We start from the raw sequence: 7817 nt of genomic DNA on the forward strand, positions 1-7817 counted from the left end.
TTACGGAGGCGAGCAGCATTGCCCACGCCACACTGCCACAAACCCGTTTATAGGGTGGGCCACATTCACACATCATACACATACACAACAGAGGACAGCACAAAGAGAGAGAGAGAGAAACATTCATGCCCAGAGCGGGATTCGAACCCGCAGCCTATGGATTCGCAGTCAGCCACGCTGACCGCTCGGCCACCTGGCCGGCTTACCGCTTTTCTAGATCTATGGAAACCCACGATAATTTTTATCGAAGCGCTATGTAATGATTTTGGTAAAATTAACAATAAAATATAGTTTTGTATTTCGTGATAAAATTTACTAGTGGTAATTAAATTTGGCAGTTTTATCATGATACTTTAGAACATGGCATAAGTGCTATTCATTCGGTTAAATTTACTTCTTAGTTTCGTATTTTTTACTGAATGGGAGGTAATAAGAATTATAATTTTGAAAACCAGAACATTCCATAAAAACGGAATTTTTTATTTTTTTTCCTTAAAAAAAAATATTATCATACAGACAAGTAATCTTAACAAAATCTTTTCTTCATGATTAAACAGGGGAAAAACGAGCTATAATATTATATTTTTCACAAATTTATTTATGTTATTTGTTGTGCGTTAAGGTAATAATCTAAAAATGCTTGCACCACAATAAGTGGATAAATAAAAAAATTAAAATAGCATCAGAAAAAGCACGAAGTCATTTTTTTAGATGGAAAGAACAGGTTTTAAAACAGGCAAAAGCCACAATAGGGATCCAATGATTCATTCGTTTTTATTTTTTAAAAATATGCATTTGTTTTGTTTTCTTCTTCTTCTCCTTCTTCTTCTTTTTAAAAAAAGTAAAAGATGTTTTGTTTTTACTTGTTTGAACCATTTCTTTTTATTGTTATTGCCACATATTAATTTCTACTCATGATATTTGTGCTTAATAATAATATATGAGGTAATGTGCTTAATAATAATATTAATAATAATAAAAATATACATACAATATTATTATTATTATAATACTGCACAACAATTCATGTATTTCTAAAATATGAGAAGATTTTTAAGATCTTTCGGTAATTTGTCATTTGTATTAGCAAGGCTATTTTGTCTGGGTAGAAAATGTAATACGAACCTATATCGATAAGTTGTGCCATTAGGGGGTGTTTGTAAGTTACATTAAGGTAAGGAGTGTGTACGATTAAATTACTGCTTAAGAATTGTAAATGAAATTATTTGTAAGTTTATGTAATTTATCCAATTTTATTTAGGATAATATGTAATAATTTGAAAATGTAAGAATACAAAGAAATAAAAATAATTGCAAGATGTAATTATTGTTTTTCTTTACTTAATTAGAAGTAATCAAATAATTGTTAGTCATATTATTGGAATTTTGAATAATTTTTAACACGATGAAAAATATTTATCATTCATTAAAATTTAAATTTTTCCCATATTCTATCGACAATGAAAAATAAATATTCTAGATTGTTGAACTTTTAGAATGTTCTAATTACATTATTCTTTATCTATTCATTTCGAATGTAAAATGAATATTTTAAAAATTACATATTTGAAACTCTCTCTCTGGGGAAACATTTTCAATAGGCTGTGCAATTAAGATTAAAAAAAATTTATGAGCTGGTAAAAAGCATAATAGCAAATTCAATTAAAAAAAAATTTAAAAGTTTAGTCATGATAGTTGATTGCCAGTATTTCATAATTCCTTCACAGATTAAAATTTAAATACATAATTCTGCATTTAAAGAAAAGTAGCTTAAATAGGGGAAATTTTCATCATGGAATTCGAAAGTAATTAATTTTTGTTTAATATTCTTAATGACTAGTAATCATTAACTATGTCATAATACTGAACTACATACAATTATCTATATGTGTTCGCGTAAAATGCTACTTTAAAAATAGGAACAACCATATAGAAAAAAATTTAAGAAGGCCTGTTGGTGCACATTTCGAAATTTAAATTTAGATTTTCCTTATTATCTTAAGGCTCTAAACTTCAGACTACCAATAAATCTATAAGTGATGCTCGAGCACGGACTTATATCTCAAACACGTTTCACAACACGTTGAACTTTACACAAGATCATACTGAAGAAGATCCTTCGACTCTTGAAGTTTTTGAACTGCTAACACTAGGCGACGATGACAATCTGGTCAAAATGAAGGTAAATACGAAGGCGGGTGGTCTTTGAACATTTCCTAATCACTATTACCTGGCCAGATTCGTAAATAAAACACTCAGGTGAAACTGGAGGAATGCAGCGAGATGGAGGAGTACAGCAAGGTCAACCAGTTCGCCCCCTTCATGGAAAGCCCACGTTTATTATTTTTTTTTTTCAAAAAGCAACCCACGTCTCAACAAAAAATACGCTTTTTGAATCAGTTTTTTTTTCGCTTGAAGATTGTTTCATGTATTCCTGATATATTATAAAAAAAATAATTATTAAATAGCTTTGTTTGTCCTTGCCAAACATCTTGTGAATGAGGTGATCGGTTTTTGTACGAGAATTGATATTATAGGCTATTAATATTCCGTGTAAATTTGTGTCTGATATCATTGATAGGTTAAAATGAATAAATGTATAATATTTTCGGATGTTATTTTTTTCATCGGTTAAGAAGTAAATGACTGGCGTGATAATAACTGACCTTTAGGTTTTTTTTTCCTTTTTTCTTTTTTTTTGTTGCTCGAGGAAACAAGATGCCTTAATTTTGATTGGGTAGAGTTTTTTTACTACAATTTCTATTCAGTTTTTCAGTAATAAGTTCGTTAAATTATAAGAGAATATTCAGTAAGGATCAATGAAAACTAAAGAATGCAGTGTTATATTATATATTAAATTAGTTCAAGTTTATGAACCACATCAAGTAATTGATGTTCTAGCTGGTCTTAAAAGTTTCTTAGTATCGCTAAATGTATTGTTTGTGATAAATTTATTTAGAGCATGGAATGTAAATAAAAGAAATAGGGTTTTAAAAATTAATATGATAAATTTTTTCGAATTACTCAAAACATCAATTAGTTATTGAAATTATTTAAATTTCTTCAAGATAATTTGTAAAAATTGTTGGAAACTGTAGATAGTTGTATTTTTGTCTTCTTTATTAAAATAAATTTTGCAGAAACATTTTTTTCTCTTAATCAAAACTCACCTAAATTTTGGACTGTATTAAGTTGATTTAATTTTCAGCATATATGCACACTCGAAACTGATCCTCGAACTGTCAGAAACTGAATTGATCTGGATAAAGGTTTAATTAACATTAATCGAAATTGAATTAATCTGCTATACACTATAGAAAATAAAGGATCAAATTACGATATAAAGTACCAGTTTTTCTGGTACATTATCCATGAAATCAATTTTACCAAAATTCATTTTTACAGTAAATTATTATACCGTAATTTTCACAGTAATATTTATTTAATTGGAGTGATTTTGTGGCAATTATTGCTGTTAACGATATATCAGATTTTTTGTTCCGGTAAAAATGGATTTTATGGTAAAAAGTTCCGGCAATCAGAGTGTCGGTAGGGGAGAGTGGGGTCAATTGTAACAGGGTACGATTGTAACAGAGCAAAAATTTCGAGTGTCGGGTTATAGATTTGATTCCTAGGTGGCGCACAAGGTGTATTTAATAAATCTACATGTACACACCTGCTGGCAACCATTTTTATGTACTTTTGAAAGAGTTACATCACAAAAGATATTTTCACGCTACATAAGTACTTTTTTTGGTATTAGAATATTATATTGTAACAAAGTAATTTTATTTAAACAAATAAAAATTATTAACCGAATATGTATGTGAACACCTTAATTGACATTTCGATAAAAAAAATTAGTTTTGTTATTTAACTATCATTGTTTTTAACAAATGAAGCTGAAATGGCGTCTTGGGGACAATTGTAACAATAAGTAAAGGGACGATTGTAACAGCTGAAAATAAATAATCTTATGTTTACAAACCATTACTTAACTCTTTAAGAACCACCAATAGTTTCCTATATCATTTATATTATGTTGCATGTGCATTATTTTATTTGTCACCTTTCACAGCATAAATTAAAATTTTTAACCCCTTAAAGTTAAAAGTTTAACCCTTTAGGTCTCTGCTCATTATTATTTTTACTCCTAAAATATCACTACTATTTTGATCAATAAAAAAATATATCACAACTATGATAATATGTATAATTAACTATGTTTTAGTTGAATTTATGAACTGTTACAATTGACCCCGTAAGTGGGGACAATTGTAACAAGTGCACGACTGTCAAAAATTGTTAATAACTAATATAATAACATTTAAAATAAGGTATATATTTATTTTCTAGTAGAGGATAGTCTACTTTATTCGTCGGTCAATAAATACTAATAATATATTGGATTTTTTGTTAGTTAAAAATAGTTAAGTAAAAAATGTTACAATTGACCCCACTCTCCCCTACTCTTTATCTTAATTTGACGCTGAATTTTTTATAGTTTATCCACGTAAAGCCTTAATTGCCATTTGGACTGAAAGAAATTGAATTGATCTGGAATATCTCTAAAAGTTTGTCTGGCACTCGGATTATACAAAAAATAAATTGAATTGAATTATCTGTAAACCATTAACTAAAACTTGGATTTTGCCAAATTGAACTGATCTGCCACAACTCTACAGTAAGCCCTAAAAAAATCAAAATCTATTTTTTACTGCAACACTTTAACTTTAGATGAACTGTATTTGAGCGTACGCTTTTTGTTTAAAAAATTGTGTGAAATTTTACTTGGGGTCACAGGTTACGAATTTCTTAATTCAATGTTAAATTGCAGCTGTTACAACGAGAAATTATATTTATCTTAATAGTCTAATTTCTCATCATACAATTTGTTTGTTTTGTATGTTTTTATAATGAATCCATATTCAGTACTCAAATTTGTAATGGATTTCATTTGACAAAAGTGTAAAAAAAAAAAAAAAAAAAAAAAAAAAAAAAAAAAAAAAAAAAAAAAAAAAAAAAAAAAGAAGCGTGAATAAAAAGCAAAATCAAGTGCACAAATGGACATACTATAGTTTCGGTTCTCTGCACGATAACCCTTCTCGGTGTATAAATAATCGTCAGACTCTATGGAGGCTCTTGTTTAGAGAACCGAAACTATAGCTTTTCCATTTCTGTACTTGATTTGTCCTTCATTCATGCTGTTTTACATTTTAGTCTAAATAGCGTAAAATATACTCCATCATTTTGGATATGGATTACATGTTTAATAAACCACGCTGTTTTACATTTTAGCCTAAGTAGCACAAAATATACTCCATCATTTCGGTTATGGATTGCATGTTTAATAAACCACGCTGTTTTACACTTTAGCCTAAGTAGCACAAAATATACTCCATCATTTTGGAGATGGATTACATGTTTAATATACCATGCTGTTTTACACTTTAGTCCAAAAAGTGTAAAATATACTCCATCAGTTTGGAGATGGATTACATGTTTAATATACCATGCTGTTTTACACTTTAGTTTAAAAAGCGTAAAATGTACTCTATCATTTTGGATATGGATTACATGTTTAATATACCACGCTGTTTTTGTTTAATTACTTACGTCATGATGTTGCATATTTATTTAATATTATCCACTTTTTTTAAAATCTACATTCGCTCTTGTATTGTTTAAAATTCCTGTAAAAACAAAGCAGAAAGAAAATTAAATAATGTCTCTTTATGTAATTATGTAATATTAATGTAATTTTATTATATAGATTTATTTAATTAAAAATGTAACACAAAATCCATGTTTTTCCTTTAAATTTTCTAAAGAAAGCAAACTTTGGTTTCTTTTATTTATAATCTACTGAACAAAATGCCTGAAACAACAACAAAGTTACGCAAACACATTATTTATATTGTTACCTATTTATTTGTCAATTTGACACACACACATGTTCTTAAACTACCATTTACCTTTAAAGCTCAAAGAAAAACATTCCGTTTGTTCCAGTAAATTATTGCTTAGTTGTTGTACCATATTTTACGAAAAGACATTTAAGTAGCTTTAAAGGAATATTAATTTCAAGTTTCTTTCGCATTTGTTTAATGTTCTCCCTACCGAAAGCTAAGACCTGGACCTGAATCCCAAGTAGACATTCATTCATTGGTACAGTTGCCAGCTTATCAGTTTGCATATCACGCACAGTTATAAATCATTTGGGTTATTGAATTCAACCGTTTACTTGACCATTTCTCCCGACAGCGTGAATTTCATGGCATGTTTCGATTCCAATTAGGTGAAATATATCTTCGTTCCATTAGCGTATAACTTGAACTTGAGCTTTGCGATTCCTTTCACTCCCTTATAATTTGTCTATCAATTTTATGACTAATTTATTATCATTTTATCCATCGAGTATTGAAGAACAACGAAATGCATTCACGACTTTTATGTTAACTTCTGCCGTATTTAAAGAAGAGTGTAGCATCTTGAACTGCATGTACCTAGGATCAATGTTTAACTTTCAATCGATGTTATGAACTTTTGCACACAGCATTTGTAGTTGGTATTTATAACGATAGGTACTATCTGCTATTTTGGTAACGATTTGAGAATACCCATATCTGTGCGCTTGAAGCTTTTTTTTTTTAATTTTTAGTTGATGAGTAATAATACATATTTTTCGATATGCTCTCTACTCTTTTTCGGTTTAGACTTACATTTTGAAATCGGAAATGAGGTAAAAAACTACCTCTGTTTACTAAAAATTATCACTTTTTAAAATGGTAACTGTACCTCGGCCCAGTCTGCATTGTACCTTAGACTGCTACAAGGTATGTGCCGCAGTTACAGTTAGTAAAAGTATGTGAACTAGACCTCTCAGAAATTGTATATACTATGTTCTTAAAAAAGCTATAAATATGTGAAATATCCCAATAAAATAATACTACTAAATTTATGATTAACATGATTATTGATGCTAAATTTATGAATAACATAAATATTGATACTTGACACTAAATTTATGAATAACATGATTATTGATACTTATTGATACCAAATTTATGAATAACATGATTATTGATACTTGATACTAAATTTATGAATAACATGATTATTGATACTTGATATTAAATTTATGAATAACATGATTATTGATACTTGGTACAAGCTACAAAAAAGTAGGTTTTATCAACAATAAAAAAACTCAATTTTTCGTCTATAAAAAATAGGTTTTATCCAAATTGAATAAACTAATTGATTTAAAAGAAAAGAACAAGTTTAAAAGAAAATAAAATTTATCCACGGAGTACAACGCCATCAGATTGTACCTGCGACCTTAAAAAAATTTATAACATAAAGAGAGAGAGAGAGAGAGAAAGACAGAGAGAGAGGGAAAGACAGAGAGAGAGAGAGAATTTTGACGAGCATGGCAGCAAGCGTTCACTTAAAAATTTTATTAATAGTTAAACGTCTAATGTATTCCCACAAAACTTCTGAATTGTTTGAAATATTACTTTCTGCATAAAAAATAATCTATATTTAGTCCGAGGTAATTGTAATTTAAGTGCTGAAGAGAGGATTTTAATTGGCATTTTAAGGAATTTAAAAAAAATAAGCATTAAGTTTATTTTTCAGAATGAAAAAAAAGCAGTTAAATTAAAAACTTTTAAGTTTAAGTTAAATTAGAAAATTCCTTTTTAAGTAACCTGTTCGGAAAAATAGAGCTGAAATTAAAAGTTAAGTTTAAAAACATCTTAAACAAATAGGTAAAACTTGTTTGTAAATTTATTACTTCACCTTTTTCGAAAATG

The sequence above is a fragment of the Parasteatoda tepidariorum genome, chromosome 3, assembly GCF_043381705.1.
Source record: "Parasteatoda tepidariorum isolate YZ-2023 chromosome 3, CAS_Ptep_4.0, whole genome shotgun sequence".
NCBI classification, from domain to species: domain Eukaryota; kingdom Metazoa; phylum Arthropoda; class Arachnida; order Araneae; family Theridiidae; genus Parasteatoda; species Parasteatoda tepidariorum.